General features: G+C 46.5%; 1 protein-coding gene across 1 annotated transcript in view; it reads left to right on the top strand.

Annotated features, from left to right (window-relative positions):
- LOC133513670 (uncharacterized) overlaps nucleotides 1-15,638 on the top strand; it is a 54,538-nt gene that overhangs the window by 28,395 nt on the left and 10,505 nt on the right. The gene's annotated exons all lie outside the window — the stretch shown is intronic.

Here is a 15,638-nt window from a genome sequence, read left to right as displayed (position 1 = left end):
TTTCAATTGTGTCTGAAATGGAATTCACTGACCCTCTTTACGTCATATGCCATCCTCATCTTTGACACCCCTCTTCGACTTCCACATACTCTTTTCTTTTGGACTTCCTTTTTCCTGCTACAACTTAACTGTTTCTACTGTCACCTCCTGTTGATTGTCACATTCAGACTCACTTACAGTTAGCTGGAGTGTTGGTCGATACCCCGCAACCTTTTTTGCTGCTCGATGTGCTGATTCATTTCCTGTTGATACAAAATCATTAGTTCGAGAGTGACCCTTGCATTTCAGGACTGCCACCGCTGTCGGGAGCACTAAACCATCTTGCAATTTGAGAATGTCGTCCTGACGTTTAATGGGTGTACCGGTTGCAGTTTGGAAATCGTTTTCCTCCCATTTTTTTAATGCAACATGAACTGTCATGTGTGCATACGCCAAATCTATGTAAATGTTAACTGACTGATTTTTTTCTTTGCCAAGTTGTGAGCTGCTGTTAATGCCAAAATTTCTGCTCTTTGTGCTGACTGGGAGCCTGGAATTCTTTATGCTTTAAGTTTTTCCAAAACCTGTTTCTATGGGTTGGTTTACTGCAAATCCAGATTGTAGGTCATCGTTGCCTTTGAAGCAACATCCGTCTGTGCAAAGAATCAAGTCCAGGTCGTCAAGAGGTGTCTCAAAGTTCAGTGCGGGATGAGTTTTCTTCTGTAGTTTTTTGTACACAACAAAGCGGTTCTCCTCCGAGCAGACCTTCAGCCATGTTTATCCGTTCATGAGTAAAGCGAATATGTGGTTGTGTTAAAATTGCTTCAATTTTCCTCTGTCTTCCTCCGGTCGTGGTGAAAGCTTGACTCGTGACATACTGGATTGTGTGATGTTCGCAAAGTCAGCGAGTGATCAAGAACTGTCAGGTTCACCAATCAGACATTCATTAAACAGGACAAAAAAGGAAGCAAAGACACCAGTTCAAGTCTCGCGAGGAGAGAGGAGAGGAACTGTCTTGTACAATTCACCACTGCACTCTCTGATTATCCTCTCCTCAGCACCTCTATTGATTTAGTTTTGAGACGCCCCTTATTTACATGGATGTTACAATAAGGAGACGACAAGCAAAACAGTTTGAAAGAAGGTGTACATGTTTGTTCATGTGTGTGTGCATGTGTGGAAAATTGTTGAATACATGTGTGGTCATCATTTCTTTAACAGGCAGCAGTTCCAACAGTTCTGATGATTAGATGTTTTTGTTCTTGCTATCTCCTGCTAGGAAGCTGCCATGTTATCTAGAGCACAGCAAAGCATTTCTTTATTGGAAGCAGATGTATGATAATTATGATCACAATTATTCCTCCAAGAACAATTTGCGATGTCTTCTGAATCACTCTGGCTAGAACAGAAGCGAAAGAAGCACAAATTGAGTGTCTTTGCTCATATTTTTCCAATGGAGATGAGGCATGCAGACAAATTTGTCGAATTTGTCTTTCCACTTTCTGATAAAGAGCAGCAGAAACACTGCTGATGTTTTCAGACACGTCAAGATAGAACATGCCACTGTAATCAGAAATCGCAAGAGTTGCAGCAGTGGAAAGATGTTTCAAGAAGATGAAGGAAGAGTCTGCTTCTGTGTTCCAACAAAGAGTGTTAGAAAGATTGCGCATACCTTGTTCATTGACCATCCATCGGAGTGGGTGAGTGAGTTCAGCAATGTTTGAAACATGATGCCTGCAGTACTTGCAATCTGGAGTTTGGACTTGGAACACTTCAGTCTAACAGAGGCCAAATGAGCAAGCAAAGACCTAGTGGCTTCGAGACAAGAAGTTTCAGATGGAGCCGCCAGTAAGAGGTCATCCACATACTGCACCAGGAGAACCCCGTGAGGCAATTCAAACGGAGACAGCAACTTATAGAGACAGTCATTGAAGAGTCCAGATGAAAGAACAAAGCCTTGAGACAGGTGATTGTAGGAGTAGCAAACACCATTCGAAATGAAAGCAAAAAAAATGCTTCATTGAAGGATGAAGCAAAAAAAACCTTAGCCAATTCAATGCAAGTGAAATGATTGTGGACTGATGTAATTTGGGACAGTGCCGAGTGCGGGTTCGGGACGGGCAAAGTGAGGGTTAACACAGCCGCATTAATTGTTCCCAGGTCATGGACCATGCGATACTTTCCAGTGTTTTTGTTTTCAACAGGCAAGATGGGGGTGTTAAAATCAGAGCCAGGAATTTCACACAGCACCCCTACTTTGAGCAAGCCGTCAATTGTTTCCGAAATGCCAATCATCCCAGCCTCTTTGACAGAGTATTGGGGACCATATATTTGTCCTGGTTTCATCTGAAACACAACAGGTGATACGTTGGAGATACCAACATCAGTGGGATCCATGGACGACAGCGATGTCGGAAGGAAATCATGAAGTTGACCAGCAAAATCGCTGTCGGTTGTTTCACGACCTTGGTGCCTATCCAGAAGCTGGTGCTCCAAAACAGAAGTGGGTAAACATGTGTTAGACTGGATCCAATAAGCATCAAGTGACGGAATAGAGCAATACAGAGTGAAATGAATTTTGCCAATCAGTGGCCTATGTGCATGCCAGGACAAATGGACCGAGATCCTTCGCTGTGTGCTGAGGCGAGACTTGTCATCATTCTTGCTTTCGCTTTCATTTCCACAACTTTCTTAGTATTCTCCCTCTCGTTTCTACCTTTTGAAGACAACCGGTAATTTTTTTCCACTTCGAACTTTAGAGCCGCCACTCATTTAACACAAGCTTATTCCATTTCTTTCATTAATATCACCAAACATGCAGTCAAAGACAATTCCTCATCCATTTTTTTAACACTTCTTTCTCACTATCTTGTTCTTTTTCAGGCAACCTTCCAACACACACACACCACATGCATTTTTCACTTGGTCATTTCGCATCACTTGTTCAAAATGGTTTAGTATTTGCAAATTGAACCATTCACTTTCCGTATCAAACTGTCCCTCCATTTTGTTTTAAATCGAATCCCCCCTCTCTCTCTTTTTTTGTAGTCAGCAGGTCTTTCTACTTGGAAAAGAGAGGCAGATAAGTGACAAAACAAAAATCACGGATACAGTGGGCTACCTTGCACACTCACATAGCCAACAACTCAAAGAACTCAGCCTTAAAATTGCAAATATATAAAAAATCAGGAATGAGAACAGCAAACATACAAGTAGCGTTGCCTCCGTTGATCTCGCACTCACACACACGCACGCACACTTGCCTCACAATGCTACAATAGTGTGTGCGTGCGCGCAAGACACTCACCTGCGAGCCAGCAGATGCCGAAGGACGCTCCCTTTTTTTTTTTTTTTTATTTTAACTACCACTGGGTATCGTCATACCCTTCTTAGGCCATTTTATTAAGGTCGCTTAAATTTCTACAAGTTGTCATATCTCCGATGGATTACTATTATTTTATTTATTTATCAATTTAAAAATTCTCGAGCCTCTTTATTTTACAGTCTTTTGATTTCGAATGAGGAATTCTAGTCTCTAGGATTCTCCAAAAAGAACGAGACAGCTTCCCGGTCCAGAAAGTTTTGGACTGGCCCTCAACCTACTGGTGTGTCTGGCAGTCACGGATTTACAACCTTTTTGTGTCGGCACAACCTCCGAGCACAGGGCTCGTCTAAACCCTTTCTAGAGTGGTACGCCCACACACTCTAAGGCTTTTCAATCTCTACTCATAGGACTATACCTCCCAAAGTTTCCCCTTCTGTTCAACCAGCCAGAGACTAATTTCACAATGTCACAAATTCAAACGTGACATGGACCTCAACCCCAGTTAACAGACAGATCATTTTTCGGAGGATAAATGTCCTCTTATCTTATCAATTGTTGGGCGGCCGATGTTCTGTCTGTCAACCAACACCTCAGTTGGAAACAAACGTCGGGGTCACCAATTGTTGGAGCACGCTTTTTTCCTCCGCGTGTTCGTTTAATTTCGGGTAGTGAGAATGTTAGTTATCCAAATAAAGGCTGGAGATGATGAATAGTTTCTTCGAAGAATTTACTTTATTCCCGGAGCTTATGAGTTACAGACACTGGCTGTAGAGAGCAGATCAGAAGTGCGGAGATACAGAGAAATTACACATCCTTTATCTTGTCAGAAGGGCGGACTATGGGTGGTATCAAACCTGTGGCGTGCGGTCGGGGCATTCCACTTAGAAAAAGGGTTTCTGTCTCAACCGGTTCTGGCTTGTTTTTTAAAGGTAACATTTGTTATCATAAACAACCCCACACTTGATGGGTGATAAATACAATGCCTTTTCAGATTTGTCTTGAAGTGCTCTGCTAATATAACATTATTAACAAAATGTAAACCATTGTCACTCCTGATAACTCTTGGGATTCCAAATATTGGTATTATATTTTTACATATTGCTTTAGTCACTGTCAAAGAGTCCAATTTGGCTGTTGGGAATATTTCAACCCATTTCAAAAACACATCAATAATTACCAAACAATATTCATAACCTTGTGATTTAGACAATTGAATAAAATCCGTATGTATTGTATGGAATGGATGGTCTTACATTACACTGTGGATTATTGTTTTGTACAGATTAAACATTCTCTGCCAAAAGTCTTTCCATATTGCTTGAACCCAAATGAATTAACAGCCTGTTTACTTGGTCAGCCATCACGCCAATTACTGCGAAACTTTGGATCCTGCTTTTTCTTCTTCTTCTTCTTTTCCTTTCGGCTTGTTCCGTTAGGGGTCGCCACAGGGTGTCATCTTTTTCCATTTTAGCCTATCTCCTCCATCTTCCTCTCTAACCCCAACTGCCCTCATGTCTTCCCTCACAAAATCCATAAACCTTCTCTTGGGTCTTCATCTTGCTCTTTTGCCTGGCATCTCCATCCTCAGCACCCCAATATACTCACTCTCTCGCCTCTGGACATGTCCAAACCATCGAAGTCTGCTCTCTCGAATCTTGTCTCCAAAACATCCAACTTTGGCTGTCCCTCTAATGAGCTCATTTTTAATCCGATCCAACCTTCTCACTCCGAGCGAGAACCTCAACATCTTCCTTTCTGCTACCTCCAGTTCTGCTTCCTCTTGGTTCACCGTCTATAATCCGTACATCTTAGTTGGCCTCACCACTGTTTTATAAACTTTGCCCTTCATCCTAGCAGAGACTCTTCTATCACATAACACACCAGACACCTTCCGCCAGCTGTTCCAACCTGCTTGGACCCGTTTCTTCACTTCCTTATCACACTCACCATTGCTCTAGATTGTTGACCCTAAATATTTGAAGTCCTCCACCCTCGCTATCTCTTCTCGCTGGAGCCTCACTCTTCCCCCTCCACCTTTCTCATTCACGCACATATATTCTGTTTTACTTCGGCTAATCTTCATTCCTCTCCTTTCCAGGGCATCTAATCATTACTAATCATTGCCACTTCTTGGTTCTTCACACTTGCCTCTTCCTTCTCTCTCATTTTCTTCATTCATCAACTTCTCAAAGTATTCTTTCCATCTATTTAGCACACTACTGGCACCAGTCAACACATTTCCATCTCTATCCTTAATCACCCTTACCTGCTGCACATCCTTCCCATTTCTATCCCTCTGTCTGCCCAACCTGTAGAGATCCTTTTCTCCTTCTTTCGTGTCCAATCTGGTGTACATGTCTTCATATGCCTCTTGTTTAGCCTTTGCCAACTCGACCTTTGCCCTACGTCGCATCTCGGTGTACTCCTTTCACCTCTCCCCATTCCTCTCAGTGTCCCACATCTTCGCTAATCTCTTTCCTTGTACGACTCCCTGTATTTTGGGGTTCCACCACCAAGTCTCCTTCTTCCCGACTCCTGCCTGCCCGCTCACCTGCTCTCTTCGCTCGACGTCCCAACTACCGCTGCTGCTCCGGACTGCCTGCTCCATCCCCGACCTCGGCATATAATAAACGTTTCTCCTTGAACTACTTTGGATCGTCCGAGTCCTGCATTTGGGTCCTACTCTCGTTCCGATGGGACGTGACAAAATGAACTGGCCCGCACAGGACCCAGCAGGAAAGACCCGGCGTCACCGGGACCGACGCAAGGTAGACCGTCTGCCGGAGGACCAAGCCTGTCCGATCCGGGTAGGCTCCCTGACGTCCTCCGCTTCCGTGTCTTACGCTCTGCCAGCGAGGTATGAATACGTCCCGAACACGACCCGTCCGGCTCCTCATATTCTTCTGGACTCTGACTTTTCGGAATATGAGGAGGACCGTGATTTGTATGACTGGCTGCCTGAGTACGACTCCGATGACTTTGATTTTGAATCTCTTTGCCCGGCTTTTCATCCCAGTCAGTTTGTTCCACCTCCCCGCGTTCCCAGCACCCGAACGTCTTCGCCCGGTGGATACAAATACACCAATCCGTTTGAGGGAACCCGCTTGGCCATCTACCCGGGAACTCCGCATGGCGGCCAGAGGAGACGCTCCCTGGTGTCTCCCGCTGCGTGTCAACGAAGACACCGTCCTCCCACTCCTCGCCGGCAACAGTGAGACCGGCAGACCCGCAGCTGGTAGCGAAGCTTCCAGCCCAGAGGGAGGAGGAGCCGCCAAATCGCGATGCGTTCTACCGTAAAATGCGGGCGGAGATAGAGCGGCAGAGCGCTGAATTGGCGGCTCTCACAGCCCAGGTCCGGCAAGGATTGGCGAACCAGCTGAGCTACGCTGATGTCAGAACGGCGACGGACTCGCTGCTGACGCAGGTTCACGTGGCAGTTGGAACTGACCCGCTCCTGAGACACGCCCACGTGTCAGTTTCGACTGACTCTCTGCCTACTCTCGTTCAAGTTGCCGTGGAAACCGACCCGCCCCCTCGCAAAGTGCACGTCGCAGTGGGAACGGACTCGCCAAGCGCACGTAGCTGTGGAAACTGACCCGCCTCCTCGCCATTCCCACGTCGAGGTTTTGGCTGTTCCGAGCAGAGTTCCCGCGACACGCCCACGTGTCAGTTTCGACTGATCTCTGCTGACTCTCGTTCACGTTGCCCTGGAAACGGACCCGCCACCGTGCCACGCCCACGTTGCTGTCTCAACAAATGCACCGCAAGCTCACGTGGCAGTGGGGACCGACCCGATGCCGCCTCACGTTGCTGTCCAGGAGGTGGCAACGTCTCCTCAGCCGCTTCCCGTCCGTGCTCTGGAGTACCATTGGCGACCGGCCCGCGGTTGCTCCACGTTCCTCCTTCGTCAGCGACCGGCCCGCAGTCGCCCCACGTTCCTGCTCTGTCGGGACGGGCACGCCCAGACGTTCCCGTCCAGGAGGTGGCGATGGTGACACTGACGCTGCCTTCTCTCGTTCCTGTCCAGGAGGTGGCGACTGTTGCCCAGCCGCCTCACGTTCCTGTCCAGAAGTACCAGCGGCGACCGGTCCGCGGCCATCCCACGCCCGTGTCTCGACGGCGACAAGAGCTGGGGAGTTCTGATGAGCCACCCCGTAGCTGGAGAGACTTCGGGATTGTGGTGATGGTAATGGTGGCGGTCATGGCTCTGGTCCTTCTCTCCATCATCCTATTCGCTCCTGATGGCTCCCAGCCGTTTCATGACCTGGCCTCGTTGGTGACCAAGCTACGGCTGCCTACTAACCAGGTCTCGGTGGCGATAAATTCCTGGTCGTCTTGCAACCACGGTGTGGGAGGTTCTCGTCCGGCGCAGTGGCCTGTCTCGTTCTGGTTCCTGTTTCGCCATTTGGTTTCTCACAGAGGTCGTCCGCTCGAATCGCCCCGTGGGGACCCTGGTGCTTGGCGTCCGGGTCGTCCTCCTGACCTGTCCACCCGGACGCCTCGGGTTTGGTGGCCTGGATGGCCACCAGACTGGGGTTGGGGGGGGGGGGCGTGTCCTCCTCCGGACACCCCTTCCGCCCACCCCTGCCTGTGTTAATTATTGTCTGTTTTTTCGTTTAGGCACGTCTGGGAGCCGTGCCTTTGAGGGGGGGTACTGTCATGATCCTGCCACTCCAGCACGAGCTGTGCGGGTGCCCGCGCAGGTGCGCTGAGTGGGAGGTGCACACCTGCGCCTCATGCACCCTGATTATGCTATGTATTTATATGACCCCGATGACGACTGGCCGGCGCCAGTTCGCTGATCTTCATGTCCCGTTTGTGTGCTCCGGTATCCCTGATCGAAACTGTGTGTACCGACCTTCGCCTGTTCTCCGACCAACCTTGTAAGCCTGACTCCTTCGTTACTTCTGCCTGCTTTGTTTGTTCTCCTGTGTCCCGACTCCTGCCTGCCCGCTCACCTGCCCTCTTCGCCCGACGTCCCAACTACCACTGCTGCTCCAGACTGCCTGCTCGATCCCCGACCTCGGCATATCATAAACGTTACTCCTTGAACTACTTTGCATTGTCCAAGTCCTGTATTTGGGTCCTACCCCCGATCCGATGGGACGTGACAGCAGGTGGATTATATTTTGTGAGGACGATGTAATCTGAAGTAGGTTACTGACTTTAAAGTAGTGGTAGGAGGGAGTGTAGCTCAACAGCATAGGATGGTGGTGTGTAGGATGACTCTGGTGGTGGGTAGGAAGATTAAGAAGACAAAGGTAAAGCAGAGAACCATGTGGTGGAAGCTGAGGAAGGAAGAATGTTGTGCAGCCTTTCGGAAAGAGGTGAGACAGGCTCTCGATGGATAGCATAAACTCCTGGAAGACTGGACTACGATAGCCAAGGTAATCAGAGAGACAGGCAGGAGAGTACTTGGTGTGTCTTTTGGTCGGAAAGGGGAGAAGGAGACTTGATGGTGGAACCCCAAAATACAGGGAGTCATACAAGGAAAGAGATTAGCGAAGAAGAAGTGGGACACTGAGAGGACTGAGGAGAGGCGATAGGAGTACATTGAGATGCGACGTTAGGCAAAGGTAGAGGTGGCAAAGGCTAAACAAGAGGCATATGAAGACGTGTACACCAGGTTGGACACGAAAGAAGGAGAAAAGGATCTCTACAGGTTGGTCAGACAGAGGGATAGAGATGGGAAGGATGTGCAGCAGGTAAGGGTGATTAAGGATAGAGATGGAAATGTGTTGACTGGTGCCAGTAGTGTGCTAAATAGATGGAAAGAATACTTTAATAACAAAGTGTCCTCCTCACATACTGGGCGAATTTGGGTAGCACAGTTTTCAAACATGCTTGATTGAAGTCACCAGCAACAATAAATACTCCATCGGGGTGGGCGAACTGCTTTTTGTTTACAGTCGCAAGCAGACGGCTAAGTGCTGTGCTAATGTTAGCATCAGGATATAGACTGTAACCACAATGATTATCGTTACCTCCCTCATTAGATAAAAGGGCCTGCACGAGACTGGAATAAGCCGTTAGAACACCAGTCATTGTGCACATCAACACAAAGTCCCCCACCCCTCCTCTTACCGGAGTCTTTGATTATTTCCACATTATTTATTATCCACAGCAGCGCTGCATGGACACTAATTGGACCAGGCATTTAAGCCTTGAGTGTGTCACCTTCATTTGCCAGTTCATTGTGTTACTGTGCAAGGACACTGCCCTTTGTTACAGTGTTCCTGTGCCATCAGTCTTGTTACGTTTTTGTTCATGTTCTCAAGTCTTGCCTTGGAGTTATCGGACCCCACTTTTCATGTTTTGGGACCTTCCCTGTAGCCCTGCGTCTTTGTGCTTCTGCCTTTTCGGACTGCTTACCTGTGTATGACTTACGCCTGGAATAAAACCACCCACAACATCATCTCCTTTACTCGGAGTCCTGCATTTGGGTCCTGTCCCTCGCCATATGCTCATGACATGTAGGCACGTCTCCATGATGAAAATAACACTGCAGTTCCAGACAGACCTGCTCATGGCGAATTGTAATTCCTTTACTGTTCTTTCAATGTGTTAAATTGCTTTGTGTATAACAGAATTAACACCCAGCCAAACTCTTTTCAAGAGCCAGGAGATGAGCGTTCTATATCTCCTTTACTGAACAATTGAAGCGGAGTGAAACTCATGACATCTTGCAGGGCACAACACTCCCCGCCTGACATTGTACAAATGTCACTGCTCTATTTACATTGTCATTTTATAATGATCCTCTGTTCTCTTTCGGAAGAAGTAGGATGACCTCAGACACAGGTCTAAGGAATGTCTTGACAATGTTCATAGTGGTTATCATGATCTCTATCTTCCTAACCTTCCCATCACTGCTTGGGAAGGTTGAGGTGACCAGCTCCGTCAGCCACTTGTTACAAGGGAGCTGGTTATCTTTCAGAAGCACGCTGTCTCTCGTCTGCAGGTTTCAATGTGCTGTAAGGCATTTGAGTCTCAGTTGAAGAGTGCTAAGATACTCATTTCTCCAGCGGACCGAAAACCCCCTTGGTGAGTGCTTGCACTTGTTTCCATTGAGACTTGAAGATATCTTTTCCTGTGAAGTTGCCTGGTGGAGCTGGTAGACCTGGCTTTTGAGTTAGCAGCAAAGCAGGAGTGAGCAGGAATGGAGAAGATGGATCAGAGAAGATGGGAACAAGTGGTCTTGCATTAACGATCACTGACACTTCTGCCAACTAAGTACAAAGCACATCATGGGTCAAAGGAGTACCTCTGGTTTGCAGAAGCCTTGAGTCCAGGATTCTTCGGAACACGCCTATCATGCGTTACCAGGAACCTTCCATGTGGGACACGTAAGGGGGATTGAATTCCCAGGTGCAGCCCTTGTCGTGTAAGTACTTTAAGACATTGGTCTGGTGTTTCTCTTATCTCATGCCCAAGTCCCCACTTGCTTCAATGAAGTTGGTTCCTCTGTATGATTTCAGCTGTTTTGCAGGCCCTCTCAAAGAACCTGCGCAGGGCATTGATGCATCTGGCAGTATCCATTGAGTCCATGACTTCAATATGGATGGATCTGGTACTCATGCAAGTGAAAAGTATGGCCCACCCCTTGCTCTGTGCACCACCCCCTCGAGTATGTGTGGTGGCCAAAGTGCAGGGACTGAAACATCTAGTCCCACGAAGATGAAGGGAGGAGAAGTGCTCAGGCGCTCTGGAGGAAGATCTGACATCTCTTGTTCTTCCATTTTCCCTCTGAGCTTACGGCATGTGACACAGTGCTTATCACCTTCTTGTCAGACACTATACACAGGCCAGGTGCCCTTCAGAGTAGTGTCGTCCCTGGTGTTTGACCTCTGCATGGTAATGCCTGCTACCAGAGTTGTGACATGACTCGTCTTCGGAAGAATGATGTTTGAGTTCTGGGGTGAGAGGAGAATGTCTCAGATGTCCACCAACTCTCATGAGACCATCATCGATAGAAGGGTCAAGGTTCAGAAGTGTGCTGGTTTTGGGAATCACTCCTTCCTTTTCCAGTCCAATGATCTCCTTTGGATAGGCGTCTTTATGAACGGCCCTGAAGATGACCTTCTTGGTTGCTTCTCGTTCCTCTGAGGTGTGTGGTTTGTCACACTGATGCCATCCTTTGCCTGTGTGAGGTGAGTCCACTAGGTTTAATGCATGTCGTTCTTCAGGATGAGGAGGCTTCCGAAGGAAAGCAGGTCATCTTAACCAGATGGTGTTGGCCAGCTTGTTGTTGGAAGTGACCGGGTTGCTACATCAGCTGGGTTCTGATCTGTAGGCACATACCACCACTGCTGAGGAGAGGTCGTCTGACGGATGCGTTGGACTCGGTTATGCACGTATACGTAGAAGCGTTTGGACTCATTGAAGTTGTATCTGAGAACCACCTTGCAGTCACACATGACAGCATCTGGCTTGTGGTCCAATTCCTCAAGTATCAACTTTTCCACTTCAACTGCGAGGACAGCTCCGCACAATTCAAGATGTGAGATCGTGGGTTCAGTTTGAGGAGACAGTTTGGCCTTTCCAAGGACGAATCCGACTTGACATTCTTTCTCCGAAGCCAGCTCTCAGGTAAGCCACTGCTCCCATGGCCCAGTTGGAGGTGTTAGAGAACAGGCACAACTCAGTGTACTTGGCAGTGGAGAGGGACTGTTGTGAGTAGGAGCGTGGGATGTAGAGACTGCTCAGGTCCTGAAGTGATTCTTTCCATGTCTCCCAAATCCTTTTCTTGTCTTCAGGAAGCTCTGAGTCCCAATCCTGGACATTAGAGGACAGTTCTCTGAGCAATGCTATTTCCTAGATCGTCACCGGTGCCACAAAGCCCAAGCGGTCGAAAAGACTATTGACCGTGGAGAGCACACCATGACGAGTGAAGGGCTTGTCACCTCTTGCAGCCTTGAACATAAAGGTTTCAGTGTTAATGTCCCAGCACAGACCAAAACTTCTTTGTTTTGGCAGTTCACCATCCTTGAAACCCAGGTATCATAAGCAAGGTCATCTGGTGCGAATGCTTGCATCACTGTAACACACTTTTAGGCTATCTTATGCAGTGTCAGGTTTGACTTGGCGAGGGAAGCTTGGGTGCATTTGAGGAGGTCGATGGCCTCATACTCTGTGGGGACGGATGTGAGTCCATCGTACACATAAAAGTGTCTTTCCACAAAGTGGCGTGTGTCTGACCCACATTCCTTCTCACCTTCACTGGCAGCTTGACGGAGACCATAAATGGCCACAGCCTTAGGGGTTATTGCCGAACACATGCACTCGCATCCGATATTCTGTTACCTCCTTTGTCAGATCATTGTGCTAATTTCAGAGAAACCATGAGTAGTTCATGTGATCCTTTTTGACCAGGAAGCAGTAGAACATTTGTTGCATATCTACCGCTATCGCCACAAGTTCTTTGCGAGACCTGATCAGCACTCCAAGCAAGGAATTGTTGAAGTTGGGACAATGGAGGAGGACGCTGTTGAGGGAAAGTCCACGGTGTTCCACACTGGAGTCAAACACCACCCATATCTGACCCGGTTTCTGGGGGTGGTACACACCAAAGATGGGCAGATACCAGCACTCTTTGCTCTCTTGAAGTGGGGATGCTTCCTCTGCATGGTTGTTCTCAAAAACCATCTCCATGAAGGCAAGAAACTGTTTCTTAATTTCCGGCCTCTTGTTCAGAGTACGTCGGAAGGAAGAGAGGCGGGAGAGGGCATGTTAATGGTTATTTGGTAGTGGTGGTCTGGGTGTCCTAAAGGGCAGAGGCGCAACCCAGCTGCTTTGTTCAGCTTTGTTAGGACTCTTTCTGCATGATTTTGAGAAAAACCTTATCCTCCAATAACATGGCGCACTTGTTGTCATTCTCTGTCTTTTCAAAAACATTGTGACCAGGTTTGTCCTCAGCTGGCACATGGGAGTGTTTCGGCATGTGAGGATGAACAGTAGACTCCCCACTGTCACTTAACCTCTCTTGCAAGTGAATGCGTTTGAGCACATGTAAGGATTCCACACTCTGACTCCCTGTCATAGCTTGCTCTCTCTTTCCCATTGATGTGATTCTGGTAAGGAGTGAGGTTTGACGGATGTCCGCTCTGTAGGATACTTTTCTTATAGACATTGACTGTTGTTGGACTTTGGGCATTGTCAATGCATACTTTGCCAATGATTACCCAGCCTAGATCTAAGCGCTGAGCAAAAGGTGCGCTGTTGGGACCATTGACCATTTGTCTCACCTAGGTAAGGTGCCACAGATGTTAAGTGGGTGTTCAGAAGGGCAAGCTCTGGTGTTGCGATATCTGACCTGTCGCTCATTATCTCATTACATTCAATGAGAGGAGCAAGGTCAAAACACTCATCACCACTGACTGCTTTAATCTGGAATCCAACTGCTTTCCTCTCAGTCATCTCTTTGATGCCAGCACGGGTCCTCATTAGGTAGGGTGACAGGCTGCCTTGGAGTCCAAACAGCTGGAAGAATTCTGACCTGGCCAGCGAGTGGTTGCTCTGGTCATGAGGATAAACCCGCACACCAGAGAAGAGCCAACTTCCTTTGTGTCCAAAGAAACAACCAAACACATATGAAGTTCATCGTCGTGTTGGACATCATTTCGTGCATGCTAGCCTTCAGAAAGCATTGGCTTTTTATTTTACTGTTCTTTCTACGCGTTAACGTGCTTTGTGTGGAATGCAGAATTAACAGCCAGCCAAACTCTGCTCAAGAGCCAGGCGATGAGCGTTCTATAGCGCATTTATTATAACAATTTAAGCAGTGTGAAACTCATGATATCTTGCAGGACAGAGCAATTCCAATTCATCAATTTTGTGGGTAATGGATCTTGCATTGGTCAGAAAGATGCTTGGCAGCGGTGGTTGGTGACGTTGCTTTCTTAGCTTAGCAGCCAGGCTCGACCGACATCCTCACTTCTGTTTTCACTCACGCCACCTTCTCCATAGCTCGCTGGGCAGACTGACTATCCATCGAGATCCCAGTAGTCTCACAATATTCATTAGTAATTGGTAAATTATGCTTCAATCCAAGATCAATCAGTTCCTGGAAACCATAAGGTAACATGGCTCCACAAAAATCCACAAATAGTGCCAAAATAATGAAAAAGCACCAAACAGGAGAGCAAAGAGCTGCTACACCCATGCGTGCCGCCATCAAGTTTTCATTGGTGTGGCCTTCTGACACGATTCTGGTTTCTCATGTGACCCCTTGTAAAAAAATTATTCCCACTCCTAGTTTATCAAAATTGATATACAGGTTTTAATCAATTTATAGAGTAATAATAATAGTAGTAATAATAATTCTGTTACGTAATATAAAAGTATGGATGGTTTAAATAAAACCACTATGATTAAAGATAGGGATAAAACTTAAATAATGATTCATTTAAAAAAAATTGCACATAAAATATGAATTAGAATATTACTTGAAATGAATTAATTGGATAGAAATCTTGCCAAGTAATTAAATGCAAATGTGTCAAAAATATTTATTGTAGTGGACTGTATTTAACAACTGCACTGTGACAGATTATTCATGTATTTATTTTTAAAGTTGATACCACTGTCTTATGTACGACTAACAACTGTGGATTACAACATTCTTTTCCATACTACGAGTGAGCCCACATACCCACTTTGAGAATCACGTGTATTGAGTTGCTTGTTACGAGTTAACATATTTAATTACATGTTTTGCTATCATAGTTAATAATGTAATCAGATTTATTTATTGACTTATTTATTTAGCTATATTCTACTCCCTGATAAGGTTGGTATGATACAACTAGCGTTTGGGGGTCTGGAGAGTTTAAAATGCCTGGATATTCCAGCTGGACAGACAGCTCCTGGGTGGATTCCTTGCTCTAAAGATAGGAAAGGGTGTTGGCCTCTTCTGTGGTTAGCATATATTTCAAACATTTTAGAAATGACTTCCCTCAGCATATTATGGATATTTTTCACAAAATGTAAACTTCCTCCTATATGATTACTGCATTTCACTGAGATGATGTGTGGTTTTGAGTTTGGTTTTGTTCATAACTATATTCTCTTTTACTGAGTGTTGTGGAGATGTTGTGGGGGTTGATTACAGCTGAATACACACAGACTTAGATAACTTAATCAATGACTACGACTACAGTATATGCCACTACCATAGGTATTTCAAAACTCCCAATGTGGTTTCTGTGCAGCATTGTCTAAGTATTTACCGATACATGTACAATATGTCGAGAGTTGATTTAATGGCTAAAAGAAATCTATTATGCTGTGAAAATGGGCAGTTCTTCCATGGTTTGCGATTTAAAAACATAAAAAA

The sequence above is a fragment of the Syngnathoides biaculeatus genome, chromosome 15 (genome assembly GCF_019802595.1).
Source record: "Syngnathoides biaculeatus isolate LvHL_M chromosome 15, ASM1980259v1, whole genome shotgun sequence".
Lineage (NCBI taxonomy): Eukaryota > Metazoa > Chordata > Actinopteri > Syngnathiformes > Syngnathidae > Syngnathoides > Syngnathoides biaculeatus.
The sequence above is the reverse complement of the archived record's forward strand: the minus strand, read 5'-3'. Positions and strand labels throughout refer to the sequence as shown.